Source organism: Platalea leucorodia (genome assembly GCF_965183815.1).
Source record: "Platalea leucorodia genome assembly, chromosome: 9".
Taxonomy (NCBI): Eukaryota; Metazoa; Chordata; class Aves; order Pelecaniformes; family Threskiornithidae; genus Platalea; species Platalea leucorodia.
This window is the reverse complement of record NC_138831.1, coordinates 4,036,139-4,057,101: the sequence shown is the minus strand read 5'-3', so window position 1 is coordinate 4,057,101 and position 20,963 is coordinate 4,036,139.

Below are 20,963 nucleotides of genomic sequence, written 5' to 3'. Positions count from 1 at the left end.
ATGCAGAATATTTATCTTTTTTTCTTTTTCCCCCTCATCACTGGAAGCATTTGGAGTTTGATGCAGGGATTCAAATGAGTCCCCTCCAATCTCGAAGCTCTCCCTGCTTTTTTCCTTCTAACCTGCTGCTTCCAAGCTTATTCTTTCTGAACCGCCACCACGATCTTGCACAAAGGCGGCAGGTTGGCATTTGGCGTGGAAGGCCCCATGTGAAAGACACCTGGGGAAGAACTGGCTTGTAGAGTGAAATGCATATCCAGCCGATGAAACCATCCTCTGGCAGTGCGTTGACAATGTCTGCTAGGTGGGAACTCTGCACTGGGGGCAGTCAGAAAGGAAGATATATTTCCTTTTATCATTAGCTTGGGTTTTGATTTTAGACTCGCTAAAATCGTGCGCTTGCTTCTCAGGAAGAATTTGGTTTGAGGAAAAACAGACAAGTCCATCCTGGACAGATGGTGCTGCAAAAAAAGGGTGGCAGAGAGGTGTCGTGAAAGGGAATGGAGGAGTGGGCGTGAAAGGAGGATGGAGAGAGGGAGTATGTCTGATACAGGCTGAAGCGAGTCTGGGGGGAATGATGTAAACCTGCCCCTGAAGTGAGCAGGGCAGCTTGTGGTACCTGAAAACCGTGTCAACAAGAAGAAACTTGGGTGAGTGCATAGGGGCTTTCTGTTTCCTTCGGTGGCACGAATGAGAGTTGTCAAGTTGCACCTCTTACAGGACGCAGTCAAAGGTGTCTTTCGCTCCACTTCCCTGGTGCTACCGTTCAAACTAGTTTGGAGTTTGGGAACTTGGGACCAACCCACCCAATTCCTTTCTTACCACCCTATAATCCAGCCTGTGCTTTAAATAATTGGGTCATTTTCTAGCTATTCCTGGAGAGTGTGGGTGAGACCATGCTTTAGGTCACAATGCAGGTCATGAAAAATAAGCTACATTCTGATTAATGCTATGTTTTGCTATTAGGAAAGCAGCGGTGGGAGAGTTGCCAAGGGCTTCTTGCTGCCTCTGCAGAGCAGAGATTCCTGAATTGCACTGCGACACTTGGTGGGAACCCACAGTCCTGTTCGCTGGTGTCAGGCCTCTGAATCTCTGCAGAAAAGGGGTATATCAGCATTATGCTCCCACACCCAGCAGTCACGGGTAGAGAGGTGACATCCTGCCAGTGCAGCCTTCAAGAGGAGGTGGTGAATAGGTTAGGAAGTAAACAGGTTGGTTGTTCTCAGTGGTATACGAAGCTCTGGGGATAGCAGGAGGACCGCTGTACTGAGAGATGCTCATGATGAACGTTAATCAGCACTAACTTAATGCTCTGCAAATTTAATACGCTTTAAATGAGTTGTATATAGTGCTCATTAGCTGGCCAGACAGTTTACCCCAAGAAATATGTTGGGTTGACTGCTGTTCATTTTGATGCTAATCAAGTTTAATATAAGCTTAAAATGCACACCCTGTTTAAACCTCAGCTTACATTGACGATGTGAGTAGAACAAGAAATTTCCTTTTTGTCAGTCAGCTTTATGGTCAGACTTCAGGTTTCTTACCCTCTGATATGACAGGTTATCCCAGCTATTGGCCCAGACAGCTGGATCAGTTGCAGAAAGATAAATTGGGCTTCAAACGCACCCCTGAACTTCTGGAGAAAGCATGCTGCCTTTCTTGGGCTCTCTGCAGGAGCAGTAAAATGCAGAAAACCCTTGTATTACAAGCCTTTTTCATGAGGTTGTGGATTGACTATTTAGGAAACCAAAAGGACTGAATAATTTGGATAATTTTGCAAAAGAAGCCTCTCATGTTTCTTAGCTTCATTCATTACTATTCTTAACATGTAATTACAGTTAGGTAAAACACCATTAGCCATAAACTCCCTGTTACCGATGAAGATGGAATTGAGTTACCACTTGTAAGTGTCTTTATTTCATGCTTCTTAGTGCCTGAGCCTCCAGAGGAGCATCTCTGAAATACCTCTGTAGAGCAGGCAAAGCATGACTTTCCTAGAGCTGGGCTGGAGTTGTGACACAACCTGAACAGTCAGTATTTAGGATTTTGGTTCAGTTTCTCATGTTTCAGGACACTTGAAAATGTTTAGGAGACCTCCAGAAGGCTCCCCGGATTTAATGAACTCCCCAGCCAGGTGGTTCTCCTGGTGTGAGGATGGTCAGCATGACTTTACATGTAGCTGAGAAGCTTTAAGGGTGGTGGTATGCTGAAATGTGACACTTGTTTGATAGCATACGATATAACTTTTGTGTGTCCAAAGAAGGGCAGCGAGGCTGGGGAAGGGTCTGGAGCGCAAGTCTGATGAGGAGCAACTGAGGGAGTGGGGGTGCTCAGCCTGGAGAAGAGGAGGCTGAGGGGAGCCCTCATCGCTCTCTGCAACGGCCTGAAAGGAGGCTGGAGCCGGGGGGGTCGGTCTCTGCTCCCCAGGAACAAGTGATGGGACGAGAGGGAACGGCCTCAAGCTGCGCCAGGGCAGGTTTGGGTTGGATATCAGGACAAACTTCTTCCCCCAAAGGGCTGTCAGGCCCTGGCCCAGGCTGCCCAGGGCAGGGGCTGAGTCCCCATCCCTGGAGGTATTTAAAAGCTGGGTAGATGTGGTGCTTAGGGACATGGTTTAGTGGTGGGCTTGGCAGTGCTGGGTTAATGGTTGGACTTGATGAAAGGTCTTTTCCAACCTAAACGATTCTATGATTCTATTCTATGATTCTATACTATGTTTCTGCTCCCTAGTTCAGGGAGCAAAAGATAGGCACTCCACGCAGCAGAGAGCTAAAGCGTTTCGCGTGAGATGATGTGCACATCACAAGGTCTCTGTTGTAATCCTTGGCCTCCTCTCTTATCTTTCCAGGGCATATTTGTGCAGATGGGAACAGGCAGAGCTAAGCTCTGCTTCCCGATCTCCAAGCTGGCCAGACACAAGCTGGTCCTGGTCCAGGTGCCGTGGAGGTGCATTAGCAGAGTGCAGTGCCAGAACTAATACTGCCTGCCCTGTGGCACAAGGATGGGCAAAGAGAGATTGCACTTATCTCTGTCCATCGACACTGGCACACCTAACCCCTTTGCAAGGCACAGAACCGCTGGAGGAGAAGGGATGTCCAGGAGTGTGGGCAGCCCAGGAACGTGCCCAGAACTACCTCTGCTCTGTGTTTTTACTGCGGGGTCCTGAATAACTTGGTGTGTGAAAGCCCCAGCAAATAAGAAGGTGTCCAAAGGGAGTTTCTTTGCTTCTCTTTAAGTTCTAGATCATTATGACCTACCTTACAGTAGTATTGTGAAGCTTCGTTTCTTAATATTTGCTGGTTGAGACAAGATCCCAAAAGGAAGGTGTTAGACAGGAACACCTGTGTGCGACTCCAGCTTCAAATCCAGATTTTCATGTCCGTGAGGAAATGTGAGGGAAGACGTGCTTTGCATTGTAGGGCAATGACCAGATTAATCATTCCCAAGGAATGACTTTGCCTTCTTAAATTACCATGTCAGAAGGGTAAAACCCTGATAGACTGCCAGGGAGAATCTTACTGGCTGGTGCTGTACTAAGAGACTCAATATATATGCATACATCCATGATATACTTTACAAATTCAGGTGTAAGGAGCCTCATAGAGCTTCAGTATCCAGCGAGTCTGAGCCTGTGAGCTCCCATTCCTTGTGATTTGTCAACAGAACTCGTGACTGTGTCCACAGAGAGTTAATTATGATATATTTGACATGCCTTATTATAAACCACAGCTGCAGGCCTCAATGTATACAGCAGGCTTCCTCCCAGTCTGTCATTTAGACAGATCAACCCAACATTGCTGCAAGGTCACAGCTATTCAGGAAGCCACGTTAACTGCAAACCGACACTTGAGCTGAGTAAATTCACTTCATCCAGTGCTGGAAAAAAATCACCAGTTGTCTTTGGATAATGAGGTGTACTTGATAACAGGCTTGTGACTGCCTCGCCACTATTTCATGGTCGTCTTGCCTTGATTTTCTGTTCCTTCCATTCTGCAAGAGAAGATGGGCCCCTTGCTTTGTTTTGAAAAGAGCTAGTGACATAATGGAGACCAGATCACAGGGCTAAATGAAATGATTCATAGATTATTAGATGTTAAGGCCAGAAGGGACCATTACGACCAAATCCTCTGACCTGCATAACATAGGCCAGAGAATCACATCCAAAAATTCCTGGAGCAAGTCCTCTATTTGTATGGGAGCTATGAGGATATCTTTTAGAAGAAAGGTCTTAATTTAAATTGCCACGAGTGATGGGCAGTCTCTCTGATTAGAGTAATTGCCATGAAGCCATGACATCTTGCTGCCCCCAGCCAAAGTGCTCAGGGCTCAACTACAACATGATCGTTTTACACTGCACGCCCTTTCAGGAGGAGAAGTTCAAAGCAGAAAACAACAGCAGAGTTTCAGAGAGGAGATGGCTATGAATTGACTATAGCTCAAGAAATCAATGCAAACTGCCTGTTAAAAGGAAGGAAAGGAGATGGATTAAGCTGGCTTTTGCTGAGATTCAGGAGGCTATTTCAAGTCATCTAAACCAGGCTCCGATATAAGTAGAATAGCCTCCTGTTGGCCTTGAGCTGCAGACAGTGCAAGGGGCACTTTGAGATTGCTCCAGTCCAGCCCACAGTCTAGTAGGTGATCCGCAGGGGTGCACTGATGAGTAAATGCAAAGCATAGCTCTCTGCACTGAGCAGAATAAAGGCCTGAGGGTGTTTTGCCCTGCAGTGAGCTTGATCCTTTTTCAGACAGATGTGTGACATGTTTAAAAGCAAAGGGAGGACTGGACATCAAATGTTTCAGTGCCTGACCCTGCCGGGGGATCTGTTCCTGCAAAATACTGGATGTCCTCAAGTCACTGATTAGTGTGAAAGCCAAAGCTCTCCAGCACATAGCAAGATCAGCTCCTTAATGAGTAGCGGTGTCTGTTGGGCAAACTTCCCCTGCCTGAGCCAAGAAGGAGAGCAAACATCTTCTAGAGGCATCTCTTGTACTCTGAGACACTCATTCCGTATTTCTCCCTGCACCTTGTTTGATCCTCTGGACAGGAAGCTTCAGACTTAAAAGAACCAGAGCACGGGCTCCCACAGTGCCTCTGTTCACAGCCTGGTTGCTTTGCAAAGTGCTTGTTCCTCTCTCGGGCCGCTCAGAAGCGTGGCTTTCTGCTAGCTCATTTACTGGGCGTGCGCCTGACCTTTAAAGGGTTCACATTCAGTTACCCCTCTACGCCACTTTCTGGTCACCAAGCAAATATCTCAAACAGCCAAGGAGGCAGTGCAGCTGATGAGGATGTTTCCAGCCAAATCCCTTAGCAGGAGGGGAAAAGAGAGACATGGGAGTTGCTCAGAAAGCCACATGCAAAGTAAGAAGTGATCTCTTTAGGAGTATCCATTCACACCTCCCCTTCAGCTTGCCTCTGGGTCACACCACCACCCCTTTTAAAAAAGTTTTTATTAATACCACTTTTGTGATTTGGGGATCTAGCAATAACGGAGTCTTTATGGCAAAATAAATACACCTATAACCCCATTGACTATCTTCATATGTAGCTTGCAAAGAAATTGCATGAATAATTGATGGCGTGGTTCATATTGTGCCATTGATTAGCTAGCCGCTGACTGAACCATCTACCCAGCCCTTTGAAGATGAAGTGCTGAATATTTATTGTCATCATCATAATTCTGGCTTTCAGTTCCATGGAGAAGGGCCAGCACTGAAACTCCAGCTCCAGCCACCCCAAACATGGGTGGTGTTTGGAAGCTGATCCATGATCGGGTTCCAAGTTTAGCAAATCTTTATCATGGAATGAATAAAACCCCAGGTGTGACCATCTTGGGGTCAGTCTCTGGCCTCACTGGAATCGGTGGGACTTTTGCCAGTGGCTAGAGTTGGAGCCAGGAGTGCAGACTTGTGAGGTTCAAGACAGGATTGTATTTGCAACTTGATCTTACATCCTTACTTAAGCTTGGACAGGAGGAGAAAGTGTTCCTCATTTTGTACCCTTCCATAAGGACCTAAGTAGAAGCAGCTAATTAAAAATGTTGTCTTCAGACTGCCTTAGCCTGCATCTTGTTCTCAGGCAATGGGGGAAACTGTACGATCTCCTGCCTCATCTTCTACCCCTGTGGTATACACATCCCCTTTATTGGATGTTCTCACTACAAGCGGTTTAGCATGTTAGCTCAGCATTTCTGGAAACTTGTAGTGAATTTTATTTTCTGAAGGACATTTGTCCCTGTAGCCAAAAATGTCCCTCAGACCAGCGGACTTTCACTCTTTTGGGAAATGCATGAGATCAGATGAGGGTGGGAGTCCTTTATGGGGCCGTGTTGCTTTGAGGACCTCAGCCAGAACCAGTCTCTTCTCTTGCTGGCGTAGTCAGCCTTCTCCAACAGCATTGTCCTGCCTCAGGACAAGGCAGGTTTCTCTGTCTGAAGAAGAGCCTTGTATTAAGGTGATGCTTTTGTTCTTTGTGTCGATACACAGAGGTTGGAGGTGGAAACCAACGTGCTTCTTGCAACCACCCCTCTTTCTTTTGCACCTGTACTGTGGCCAAACTCGGCGTGCCTGTCAGCCACGCACGCTGCCAAAACACAGGCTCAGCGGCTGCGTGCTTGGGATGTCGGGAGCCGAGAGCCAGCCCTGCACCAGCTGCAGAGCAGCTGCTGCCCAGAGGCGCTTTGGGCTCAGGCTGCCGAGGACCACATCCCGCTGTGGTGTGGCCGTGCTCGCTGGCACCGCGGCTCCGGGCTCTGACATCCCGCTTGCTCTCTGCAGCACTGAGCCGTATTAATCCGCCCCTTTCCAACTTTGTACGCCATTTCCGATGTTTTTAACCTCTGATGAAGTTTGAGCTTAAGAATTAGTTTCCGTGGGCATAGGTAAAGGAGAAGTAATACCCTGAAAAACGAGTGTGTTAAGAAGGTGTCTGTACTACTTCTGGAGAGGATGGACTGCCAGCAGACAGAGAACTTTCTCCTGCCTGGGACAGCGTAGGATGTTGGGCAGATACTGGCAAGCAAAACATCTAGGGGACGAGGAAGAATAAGTCATCTATATTTTCTCTGGCAAACTCTACCAAGCTGTATCACTGTATCTCACTGTGTGCTTTACTTTTTTCCTTGCTCTACAAGGATCTTTGGATTTAACATTGTGACCGTGGGGAAATGAATGCTTAACACTCAGATTTCAGTGTCTCCTTGCACAAAATCCATTGGCGCGTGCAATAGACACAGTGAGCCGAGGCACTTATCGTGCGGACTTTCAGGATTAAGGTTTTAACGTGGGCGAATGCTGGCCAGATTTCCCTTGAGCAGCTCTCCCAGTGTTGCTGTGAAATGCAAACCTCCCTGCATAGCTGCAGTGCTGAGATAAGTAGTTATGCCAAAATAGCTGTTAATCAGGTGAGAAGAAACCCAACTTGGTCCTTCTTGGCCTCTTCTGCCGAACCCAGAAGCCACCTGGCTGTGGTCTGCGCTGAAAGCCTTCCTCATATGCGAGCAGAGAGGTGGGCAGTGATGCTAGGCTTTATTTAGTGCTGAAGATTTTTTCTAAGATTCATGTTGTCTGATTACTGCCCTTTAAAATTCAGTGTTTAAGGCAGATTCCTTCTGTTGTCGGAGAAAGATAAGCACTTTAACTGGGTCCCATCTGAAGGGAAGCCTTTAAGATGGGTTGGATGAATTGCCCTCTGACTCTCTTACCTTCCTAATGTTTAATGGGTTTGATCCAGCCTGTTTCAATTTTGACATATGCAGTCAGGGGCTTTAGACATTAGTCAAGTTACACGGGGTTAACAGTGCTCACAGCTCACATTTTCCCTCTTGTCTGTGAAAGGCAAAGATTTATGTAGCTGATGTGCAGTATCTCAGTAAACCGCAGCAACTCAATTGAGTGTCTGAGAATGAGAAATGCAGTTTAACTGCAATTTATAAAATACCCCAGGGTGTATCTCCAAGTGTTGATAGTTTGTTCCTTCGAGGAAGTAACTAGTCGACATTTATCATAGCTAGTTAGCAAATTGTGGAGTGGGAAGGGAACTCTGAAAGCCATTTCATCCATCCTCTGCTGTAGGTACCTGTGTGTAGATGCTTTTGCCTTTAAAGATCTCCATTATGGGAGTCACGCTGGCCGAATGCTTCATTATCTCTGTAGTTTGAAAGCTCCTCCTAAGCTGAAGCCCAATTTCCCACGTCTTTCTGGATGCTGGTTAGCATTTCAACGTAGATAATTAAACTAGTGTATTAATGGACAGCAAAATAAACATCCTTTGGGAATTTCTGGTTTAAGTGGGCAAGAGAGAAGGGAGGCTTACAGTACATCTGCAGGCATAGCTGGGTTTTGGCAGCAGCAAGATAGTGACTGTCTGCAGAATTAGAGATGTTTTAGGAGGTGCTCTGTTTGTGGAAGTAAGGTTGAAGCGTTTACCTTTTTTTTTAAGCTAGTTTGCCTGAAAAAACTGTAAAGGACTTTTGAAGGGCTCTCCCAGCTCAAGTTAATGAAATATATTTGATTATGTAGTGATTTGAAAAGTAAGGAGAACTTCAGCAAGATCTTTTTTGCACCTGTACAAGACTCTCTCTGGTACTTTTTTTAGCCTTGTGGCCTGGTATTCGGTCAGTTAGAGTGATAGTCCCTTGGTGTTATAGATGGGAAAGAAGTTGTTTTAATGCTCATTCACAGCCAGAATTTTCTGGGAGGGTGCAAATTCTTCAAAATCTCATTAAATTGCCTTCATCCCACACTGCGCGCCGCAAAACATTTCCCCCCGGTCTTAATGTCACCGTCCCTTCAGGCTTATTATTACAGAGCAGATCACAAGATGTAATGTCCTACTAACATTGCTGCCGCGGGCTCCGAGCAGACGGTCACAAATACGGCAAGCTGAGGGCCCACATACCTATTATGGTTCTCGTTACGCTGAACCACTTCGCTGCCAGCTCAGAGCTTCCAGGCAGCGCAGGGCAGGCTCCATTCACCGGAGCGTCTCTCTCTTGTGGCCCAGGGGAGTATTAAACACACGGTGCACAGCAGGTTGGTTCTCGTTATTAGCTAGGATCTCCAAACAGAGAAACCTGCTTGTCCCGTCATTTCAAGGACTCTTTTTTCGCTTAGCACGCAGATACATAAATAGATCTCGCCTTCAGATATCAAAGCTGTTTTGGGTCCTATTTGTGGCAGAAGCTAGCTACTAATGGAATAAAAATCCATAAATGCAATCTCTCATGTGTCTGCAGCTTTTTTCACCCAAGTGTTTAAGAAAGCTTTACCACAGACCATGCTCGGTTGTTAACTGTAATTATCCTGGTGGCATAAATGAGAAGGCTGAGACACGAGAGACTAAAACGCTGCTCAGAGTGGCAGCTCATGTACACGTAAGCTTTGCCTTGCCTCCTGCAAGCTTGCTTTTCCAACAGCTGGACCATGCTGCCTCTGAAGTGCGCAGCAGTGCCAATATCCTTCAGGGTCATATCAAAGCTTTTGGTAAACAGTTTAAATAGCTATTTAGCGTATATCATGTGCTATGACTTCTCGTTGTTTCTGAATCAGAAGGGCTTTGAATCTAATAGAAACCTCTCACTGGTGATAGAGGGAAGCAATAGTTCTGCTTATGGCCAGAGGCACAGAGAGGTTTGGGTAATACCGAGGGTACGGATTCCTGAAAAGCCAAGGCATGTGATGGCTACGCTCAGCACGTTGGTATGAGAGCTAGAGGCAGCACGTGGGCTGTACACCCACGGGCAGGCTCTTGACCTGCGCTTGCAAAACTGACACATGCACTTCTTGCATTCGGGAACCGAGCGTTTCCATGCACAAAATGAGTAGTGGTGTGCAAGCAAGGACGCTGTCTTTTCCCTTGTCCAGGCTGCAAATGAAAAAACAAGATTTCCTAAAATTATATTTGTGTCTGATGTTGTAATGTTACATATATATACACTTGCATGTAATCAGATTTCTAAGCTAGTTTGATGAAGTATCTGGGCTCACCATGTCAGGATGAGATCTTGCACGGCGGCGGATATGAACCCTCCAAGTTAAAGTCTGAGCCTGGAAAGGTGTCCCTCGTTATTAGGAAGAAGGGACCGGACAAAAAGAGATCAGGGAATAATGGAAGGTGATACAATCTAGGGGTTACAGAGTTCAAACAAGGAAAATATTTTTTCTGCTTGGAGTCTTCAGCTGGTATGTCTGCAGCTTTGCCTAAGTTAGAACTCCTTGTGTCTCAGTTTCCTTAAATGTACCACAAGGGGAACGGAACCCAAGTTGTAAAGGGAGATCTGTGTGTATTTTTTAGCCAAGTATCCCCAAAGTCTTTCACAAATAGAAAGTCAGGTTCAAAACAAGCTCAGCTGGTCCGGGTAGAAAGAAATACACAGAAAGAGTGTCCCCCGCTCCTGGAATGTACCCGTGCCTGGGGACTGAATGTTACAGCAGCGCTTTTCCACAGCCTGGCACAGCAGTTCACAACAGGGTAGAGAGATCAGGCACTGCATACTTTTAAAGAAGCAATGGTAATGCAAATTTGAAGAATGTAATTTACCCAGGCTGGAGCTGGGACATCATCTGCACAAGCAGCTTTATTCCTTCAATCTGCACCCATGTTTGACAGCCCTCCTCTCATGTTTTGTGCCTTTGTGTTATGGTGGCAGAAGACTGATTCCAGAGACGCTGCACTGCATTGGCAGGGCAGCTCCAGAAGCAGCTGTGAGCAAGTGTCTGCCTGCATCCAGCTGTGGGCCACGCATGGGCGTTGCAGCTACAGCATCCCCTGGCTGGATGCATCTGGTGACTTTCCAGCCATGGGAAATACTTAGATAAACCTACTTTGGACTGTGCATCCCCCAAAAAATCTGATGCAATGTTTCTAACCTTGCTGCTTAGATGGGAACATGCCCTTGAATTTGGCCTCAAAAGGCAGAAGTGGTCTTGCTAGAGTATCGTAATGGGACAGGGGTTCATGTGGTACCTATGGCTGCAGCACACAGCATCAACAGTGTATTCAAACACTAATTTTCATTTTCAAAATTAAAGTAAGACTTAGCAAAACCTTGGAAGTTCCTGTCTTCCTTTCCTCCAGACTGTACAGTTCTAAGTCTGGATCTTCTGAGGGGTTGAGACTAAATTAGCCCTTCTCTAAACAGTAAATAATTGTGCTATCAGACCCTAGATCTATGGAGGATTAGACCTAGAAATATGGCAAGTGTAGTAGCTCATACTCAAAAAAGAACCCGACGAGTCCCCAAGCCCAATACAGCCAGGGTTAATCTTCTGGGAGCACTTTCTATTAAATATAGCAACCAGTTTTCCATCTCACAAGCCAGTTATAAATAAATACCTTCCCCCCCCCCCCCCCCCCCCCCCCGCCCCGGAGAGCCTGGCATGGCCCCAAATGAACCTGATCAGCCTCTGTTGCAGAGCTGTAACAGGCAGCTGCAAACCTACTTAACACATGAAAAGGCTGACAAGCTGCAGCTGAGCTGCAGAGCAGGGACACAAGTTTTTCCCCTTATTTCTCTCTCCCTGTAGGTGAGATGCTCTGAGCAGGGCTGCAGAGGCTAAGGATGAGCTCTGCCCAGGACTTCAGTTTGTCCCCTTCTCCTGCCTGTGGAGGAGAATACACTGATGGGGAAAAGAAACTAGAGGGAACTCGGTGCTTTGATTGGTGTGTGGGAGAAAAAGGATAAAAATCATAACTGACATAGAACTGAAAGTGCTGAAAAAGTTGTCGCTGGTGGTTTTCAGTGAGGAGAGTTTGTCAGGTTTGGGCTTACACAAATAAATGATACTGTGAGCAAGAGTTTGCAGGTGCGCAGGCCTACAGCTGGCTGCGCAACCCAGGGAAGGAGCTTGTGGGTGCATGGTAATGGATGGGGAGAAATAAAAACTCGGTATTTGTACTGTCCTGCAGTTTGAAGGAGACTGAGTCTGGATCCATAACCTGCCTTTTTGGGCCTAATAATGGCAGAATCAGGACATTTATGTAACATTTATCTTCTTTTCAGAATACCACTTAACAAATAATCTGCTTGAGGAAGCCCGTAAATTGCTGGAGGATCCTTGGAGAGAAGGCATTACCGAGGGAGAAGATATGTCTTTATTATTCTCATGCTACTAATACATCTTCCCTGCTACGCAACCTGCAAACAGATTCTGCTCTTAAAAGGTAATCTATAATAATTTTGTATATCTGTTCTACAGCAATGGTAGTATGTTGCTCCCCCAGGTGACCAAGGGTTGGCTGAGTAAAGAGGATAATATTTGAGGGTGTTGTCAGAGATGTACTGGTGTGTGCTCTGATCTTGTTCAGACACGGAGTGGAGAGGAGAAAGGCCACACGCATAAGGGTGGAAACTGGACAGTGGCTTGTGGCACCAGTAATACAGGCATAGGCAAATGGCAAGATCCTCCTCGCTCCATTTCCCTCATTGCAGCGTTCTTGCAGGACGCTAGCAAGGAGAATACGCCTCCTAGCACAGGGGCGTACTGGGGAGAAGTGACCCTCACACTAGCCACAGCAGGAGACCCCCTTTGGTTAGGGAGGCTATAGCTACGTTCCTCTCCAAGAAGGCTTCTGCTTGAGTTTTTGTCTGATCATCTCTGTCTCAGAAGGACAAAGCATGCTATTAAGTCAATCTCAAAATCCAGGGAGTTGGGTTGAGCTTGGTGCCTCCCATGGTTTCCAAAAGGTCTAAATGCTGTCTCATGGGAGTTTTGCGTTGGGGTGCTTGGGGATTAAAATGCATTTGCATAATACCTATGTGCAGTTTGCATACGCATTTGGCAAATCTTGAGACAGGGTACACAAACTGCACCTGCCGTATTAGACAATGACTTTGAAAAGGTGCCTCTGAAAGTCTATGGCTATAACTATTCTTTTTAAAAGCCTCGTTTTGGTAACGAATGTGTCTGTGCTCAGTCTTCATAGTCTTCTTTAAGCCCTGTGTTTTCTGCTAAGACTTGTAGGCTTGGGCCGAGCTTGAGGCCATTTCTCATGGTGATCTCTGGGACACCTGGAGCTGGACTGAGACCAACAGCTCATTCCAGATGCCACCAAGCAATCCTTAGCTTCTAAGGACTCCTAGCCATTACTGCTCTGGATACAACTCTAATTGGTAACTTGGGAGTGAAGGGGTTTCTTCTTCCCTTGACTAATTTCCACTGCTATTTAGACCTGCCCAAATTACTTTGACTGCATACCTTGTGTGGCTAAACAATATTGCTTGGACTTCCCAGATCCTTTCTCCAGAAAGATTCAGCTTTTCTGGAAGGAGTTCAAACAGGAATGTTTGTTGCTATTTGCGGCAGCAAACAGCTAAGAAATCAAATGCAAAGATTCATAATACAGATCAGCAAAAGGGAAGAATGAGACAGTTGCCTGAGGAAATATCCTAACAAACCAGAAAGACATTTCAAAATGATCATTTGTAAGTCACTTAATAAAATTACTTCAGCACAGCTGTGCCCTAAGGAATAACTATCTAGATTTAATTCCTCTTAAGTAAGAGGCATTTATCTGTGGGGAAAGGATGCTGGATGAGAGCTTTGTTCCGCTTCCTTGGGGGCAATGATATGGCTCTGAATATATTCAGTGGTGCCCAACATTCTGCAAAACTGAGTGTTTTTGAAAGACGATTTATTTTAACAGCTACAAAAAACACGCAGTAAAAGGATCGCTGCTTTACTTTAAGCTATCATTCCCCGGCAGAACTGAATGACAGAAATGACGCTCCTGTTACCTGCTTTTGGAGCTGCTCCATCCCAGCGGAAAGGTTTCCTACTGCCATCTCCATCATATTCAAAGCACCTAAAAAAACAGAGATGGGAGTTGCCAGTCATAAGGCTGTGTCCTGTATCAAGACACTTCAAGTGTAACGTATTCTTGAATGGTTCTGCAAGTTATCTTGAAGTGGTCACTACAAACTGGGAACCAGAGAAATGCTGAGTACTGCGAGCTTTTACCTCATGTTCTGATGTGCACTACAGGGAACTAATTTCAGTGCTTAGCATCAATACAGCCATCTTGTTTCTTGGCATAGGTGCAGTTATGCTAAATTAAGCATACTGAGATGACTAAGAATAATCATTCATCATGATATCCTATTGAATTTTCAGGGGTCAGGAAGATGATTCCCTTTTTAATACTAAACATTACATTATCTGAACAGAGCATGTCTGGTCTTGCTATTAGTAAATTTGGGAGATGAAGCAGGCTGAGTAGCTACTTCTTGGTAGCCAGGGAAACTCTGATTATTTTTTTTTTTTTCTCTCCTGCTTACTCAGTAGCCTTAGCTGTTGGTGATGGCAATAAACAGACCCTGCAGGGGCAGCAAAGAACAGGGATTTTCCAGGAGAACGGGAAAAAGGCTGTGCTATGCGTCACCATTGAAGGGAGCTGATAAAGTGCGGTTAGTCAAAGTAACGGAAGAGCTTAGTGGTGACTCACGAATGAAAATAACTGGGTAATTAGCAGCAGCGAACATTTATTTAAGAACAACAGGTCCTTTCAAATTAACCTAGTATCCAATTGGGTTGACAGCTTACAGGCAGTAATCTATTGCCTGGCTGACAGTGACACTGTAATACACTGACGGTTTCCAGTTGTACACGCAGCCACCCAGCATTTCAGTTGTGAAAACCCACGGGCCAATGTGCCCGTGTTTAGAGGTCTAGAAGGGCTAAAATGGTCAGTGGATTGACAGAAAAAGTCGTCTGCTGGTGCAGCTAAGTTCATTTCTCTCTGGATTCAGCACTACCGCCCAATTTTGGGCCCCGTTCAGTAGCACGCTACTTGGAAAGATGTTAGTTAATTGGGGTGAGTTTCAAGGAGAGCCACGTGAGTGAATGGAAGCTGATCTGCTTGCCTAAAGGTGAGGGACTTGAGGAGAACCACAAGAAGGGAAAGGGCAGTTTGGAAATGAGCTTATGTAGTCAGAAAGATGCAACTGCATTTGGGGGCTAGAAGCTGAAACTGGTCAAATTCAGCCTCGTGAAGAAGTGCATACGGGATGCGTTCTTAACCCTTGTGGCTTGTGATTCTCCTCCGTCGCTGGCTGTTTTTTTGTAGGTCAGGTACTTTTCTAACAGAAATGCTGCAGTTCAACCAGGAGTTAATCGAAAGATATACTGTGCCATTTGAGTCACTCGGGACGATGGTCCTTTCTGGCCTTGCAAGGTATCAATGACAGATGGGCTGAAACCGCAGGGTTCCAGTCTGGGATCTGAGCCTTCTACTCAGGCTGGCAAGGTTTGGGTTAAATATAATACAAAATTAAAGTATTATAATGTGTTTGTTCCTCTCGGTGTGCCTCAGGAAAACCACAAAGTGTTTGGCTTCTTCCTGGGCTCAGGCAGTAGCCCGTGTCTCCGAGACGAGATGGCACAGGAAACCTTTCCTGGTTGCAAGCATTCCCTGTTGGGGTACCAGATGCGTCTTCCCTGTGGCGTCATATAGAGCTACACCACTAATTCAGTGCAGGTAGCAGTCTAGCAGCACAGAGCTTGGTGAGGAAGGACAGATTCCTTAATGCATGCCTGTGTTTCCGTCACTATATTGCTCATGATACCTGAGAAAGCCCAGCGATGTAAACATGCCCGGAGGTGGAAAGCATGCCCTTGGTCTCATTTGCCATCCTGCTCTGGGAGCGCTGTGAAGCGTTCCCGTTCTGTGTTATCGGTTTCCATGGGAAGGGGGCTGTTTGTGAGAGTAATAACCACGTATGCAGAGGGCCTGGCTGCGCGTCCTTGGAATGAGGCGGCTGGATCCCATCCCTGGCTCACACTGGCATTTTCTGTTGTGTGGCAGCGTTGGCACCATGAAATGTCAGGTCTCAAAATGGAAATGGCCCGGCATTGTTTAGGACTGGTTCCAGGAAATGCCTCTTGGCTAGAAGCACTCTCTCTTGCTGCCCCTTCTCCATGACCGTGTGAGGAGAAGTATCTAAAATAGGTCATTGTTATGCACGGAGAGAACCCTGTTCCCTAAGCTCCCTTGGTTTCCAAGTAAATGAGCTTTGGAGGTAAGTTAGCAAAAGAGGCTGATTCATTAGCAGCGAGGGAAATCTGCACGTTGGAGGGGTGCCCAGCTGCCCAAAGGGATTTACGTAGTGACACGCTCCTCAAATCTTAACGGAACAAGCTGAGTGATGCACACGCAGGCTTGAACTATATCACAATCACATGCTTGCTAGGCTCATTTCTTATCTCATGGGTTTCTCTGGAGAGTATCAGTTGCTCCAGTCCCTCATAGGGTTTTAAATTTGTAAGGGAAGGAGTCACAGTGAGGTATCTTCTAATGTGAGAAAATTCTGTATCTGTTTTCTTTTCCAAATTAGGTCACCTTGTAAGGCAGTTCTGGATGGAGTTTGTCCCCGCAGTTACAGAGGCTGTAAATAACATGTGTGTTACAACATGTTTGATGGGATTTCATTGCACCATCACTAGTCTATCTGAATATCATATCCCAAATTAATAACAAATTAATTTTATCTGCTGAAAGACCCCAACTGTCACCCTCCTGTCCGGAATGAGATCATTTTGGGCAGCTATTCGCTTACAGGAGGAACGGGGCCAACACATTCTTCTGGCTTCATTACCGAGGGCAGGCTTGTGCAGAGAGATGAGTGCTCCCCTTTGTCGAATCATCTGGAGTGCAGGGAGGAGAACTCCGTCTTTTTGGAGCATCTATCCGCCTCTTTGTCGGTGCGTCAAGCGGGGGTGCCAATTAGTGCCACTGATGAGATGGGCACTCGTCCACAAGATCAGAAACGGAAACCCGCAAACTGCTCTCGCACAGGGCGCTGAGCAGCTGTCGGATTATAAAGATCTCTGGCCCCTCCTGACCTGGGCCAGATTTGAACCATTGACCTAGAAGTGAAAAGCTTGAAATCCCTGCACAAGCCACGGGATAAATAGGACTTGCAGAGCTGCCTGCCCTCATTCCGCATTCAGTTGCTGCCATCTAATGGCAGATGGGGAGTGGAAAGTCCTTATGCAATAGAAGTATCTTGTCCTTGGGAGTCCAGTGTGTGGGAAAACCTAGGCGAATAGTTCTCATCAGCCCCTAAGAGTGCTGGGGAAGCATGGTGATTTAGGCTGGCTTTATTCCTCTACAGAGTATTTTGACAAAGGCCTGTTGTGCTGCAAGTCAAGTAAGATGTGTCCCACTACAAAAACCAGATCTTCATGCTGCTTTTGCTCTCCTGTGCTGGGTTATTTCCATATATGAAACCTGAGTGAAAGTCTGTGATTGTAACCTGGCTTAACAACTGCCCCAAGGGCAACGGTAACTGAGTGGTGGGTGCCTGTGGCAAGGGAAGGTGACGCGAGAAAGCAGGTAGGAGGTGGCACTTTTAATTTCTCTGAGTACCGCTGGTGCACACAAAACATCTGCCTTTCAAGAACTTTGATACAGAAAGAGAAGGAGGTGGAGACTAGAACAAAATTAACTCAACTACCTGGACGTTATTTGGTCCCAAGGCTAACAGACAATGAAACTCGCTTTCCTTCAAATAATGCGTAAAGGAAAAAGCGAAGGAGAAGGAGAGATGACTCCTTCTCCCCCTTGCCCAACTCCAGGGAGTTCCTGCTGTATTTTCTGTCTCTCAAACTCCAGATTTATAAGGCAGTAAGTATTCCTCATGTATCAGTTTTGCACTGCCTGTTTCTGTCTACACACAGACCTCCAAATAACACTTCTAAGCCACACTAGCTAACACTGTCTCATGAAGGAGAAAGGTTAGAGATTGCATATTTCTTTATGCGTACCTGTACTGCAGCGGTTGGGTGCCCAGAGACGTGTCCCGTGATGGGACCGCAGCCCAGCGAGCCACGGAGCAGGCCCCAGCAGCCTTAATACAGCCCCCGTGGTGGCATGGGAGCTTGCGTGGCCCAGCAGTCAAACTAAGTCTGTCACCGGGGCTAACTGAAGTCATAAATCAAGCTTTGTATTTGAGAAATATCTCCAGTAGTCCCTAGTCACCAAAGAGATGCCATTTTATAACAGGAAACTGTCGGAAGAAAAAAAAAAATCCTATCTCTGTTAATACTGGAAAAAGCTGTAAAATTCCCCTCTGCTTGGCTGAAGGAATAGTTGTTGGAAAGGAAGTCCAGGAGCAGAGCAACATGGAGGAGAGGAAGGGAATAACAAACTTATTTTTCTGCTGGAGGAAACATTCTGAAAAGCACTGTGGAGAGAAACAGGAATGAGTGCAACAAGTCCTCAAATGCCCTTGTATCCGCTGGTCCTACCTGCACATCTGTGGGAGAGCAGGGAAAAGCAGCACACGTGAATTCAGGCTCAGTGGGGGGATAAAACAATTTAGCATGAAGTTGCTCAGCTTCGTGCCAACAAGCACTTCCCAGACTGCAGCGAGCAGCTGAACTATCCTATCTACAGAGTCACAGGAGCTCTGTTTGCAATCAAGGTCCAGCCACCGTTCCCTTACGTCAAAGCCAGGATCTATCTAAACGCTGCCGCTGCGCTTCTGAGAACGTGCAGCTTTGTGCCGCTGCTGAAAGCCAGCCTTCTCAAATACTACGTACCCACTGGTGATACACCAGGGGTTTCAGCGTGGTACGTGAGGACGCGGTCCGCGAGCCCGACGGTTATTCTGCACACAGAACGAGGGCTGGCAGGCTGCTGGGAGCTCCTGCCGTTGGACCCAGGTGGGAGATCCCTTGTAGGACGGTGACATTCCTGAGCTGCAACCACTACCAAAATGCCCTTGTCAATCACGTTCCCCGGGAGACTTTCCGCTTGCTCTGTAGATATTTTTCTTTGAAGCTCAGTGGTAAAGTGATAGCAGAATACATTTAACAGGTCTAAAAATGTCTTGGCCAGGTTGCTATTTTTTTAATCTGCATCCCTTCCCCTCTTATTTCTCACAGGAAAAACGGCCTTCTGGCCGCTCTCAGGGAAGCATCAGTTGCAAAGCGAAGACATAAAATTACACCAAGTGAGCTGAAATTTAAGCCTCGCCCTTACAGCAGTGACATTCACCAGTCAACGCGCACCCTCAACACGCGGCAGCTGCAGGGTTTCGTTACTGTCACTTACAAAAACCTTCAGCTCCCTTTGCTGCGCCCCGCTTTGAGCCAGAGCTCGCGGGCCCAGAGACACCATTTTATCAGTAAGAGCCCTTTTAGCCTAGCATGGTATCTGAGAGGCTGCAGCAGGCCGTAAGATTGCTCTGGTACTGAGGTATGATTTAATATCCTCAATTGTTCTGGAAATTTGAGCTGCATGATTCAGGAGGCTTGCATGAGTACGGTTACTTCAGTGCTTCAGGAGATTTATGTGCTTAAATGTGATGGATGCTGTAATCACATTTCTAACATGCTGATTCAATATGGGCGGGGGGAAGAATCAAATCAAGAGGAGCTTTGCTGGGATTGTGGTGGAGGCGGGCTTTTGCACAGGAAGCTTGCAACAGGAGCTCTCGCAAATGCCAAAATAAGAAAAAAACAAACCACAATATAGAGGAAAGAGCTTTCCTCTATATTTCCTCAGCCTGCTGCTGAAAGTTATCGCCCTTTCCCGTAACACCCGCCCGGCTCTCGGGGCGGCCGCAGGCCCGGGGGCTTGGGCACGGCGCGGCGGGGCAGCGGGAGGCGCTGCTGGCACCCCGGGGACCCCCAGCGCTCCCTTCCCGGGGGCTCTTTCCCGAGCAGGAGCCGCCCTTGCTGGGAGCCCGAGCTGTCCCCTCTGGCAGCGGGGGTACAGAAAGAGGTATAATAATAATAACAACGATAGCGTGGCGGGGCTGGCAGCAGCTGCCCGCCGCAGAGGTGTGCGCCCCGGTGCCTGCACGGCGCCGGGGCCGGCCCGGCGGCTGCCACTCACGGCGCCGCGCCGCCTCCGCCGCGGCGCGGCCGGGGGCCGGGCTCGAACCCGCGGCCGCCGCGCAGGGCGGGCTCCCAGCCGCGCCGCCGCGCCCCAGATGTGGCGGGCGCCTCCCGCCTTCGCATCGCCCCGGCCGCCCCCGCGGCCCTGCGGGCAGAGCCCCGCGCAGGGCAGAGCCCCGGGCAGGGCAAGGAGCCGGTAAGCGCTGGGGGGGGGGGGGGGGGGAGCGGGGCCGGGTTTCCTCCTCCCGCAGAGGGGGGACTTTGTTTTGTCCATCCCTCCCCCCGCCCCAGCCGTGATTGAGGCCTCCTAGCAGTTTCCTCTGCTCCCCAGATGTTGGGCGAGAAGAGGATTGATCCTGCCTGGGGTGGGCTTAGGGCGTTAGGGGCCCAGCCTGAAAATGAGAGCATCAGAGAACATCTGCCAGCGGTTAACCTGGATGAGTGCTGGCAGGAGGTGATGGGGAAGGATTTGGGGCGCTTCCTGGGCCAGCAATGGGGCAGGCAGGATGAATGGCAGTTATATCAAGAAATGAGACGTGATGGTAGGGGAAGGGTGGCTGGTAACAATTTTGCGTGTTTATTTTTTCTTATAAGATGCTGCGGGGTTGTGGCAGCTTTTCTGTAGATAGATTAGTCGCGTAGTGCATGTGTGTCAACTAAGGTGCAAAAGGAAAAAAAAGTATCCAGATTAGAGAGAAGATTAAAGAATTATCTTGTTATGGAGGAGTAGTGGACAGCTAGCTGTACTGTGCTAGGTGCTGGGTACTATGCATAGTCTGTACCTGTGCTACGCTAGGTACGCTAGTCCTTTGCTGGACTGCAGGATGCTAGGATGTTAGCTGTTCCCATTTCGTGGCTAGGGGTCAGACCCTAAAAAGGGTTGGATTCTGCTGGGCTCCTCAGTTCTCGTGGCTCCCAGTGTGAGAGGCAGTGGGTCCAGACTTCAGGCTGTGTGCAGGACCTGCTGCATCCTTCTAGGCGTTCTCAGGGCGAGAGCCAGGATGCACAGCAAGCACTCCAGCGTGAACGCAGGCCTAGGAGGAGATGCAGTTACAGAAAGGGAGATTGATTTAACACTATACAAAGTTGAAGGTAAACTTAGTACTGGTATTTGGGTCGGCAGA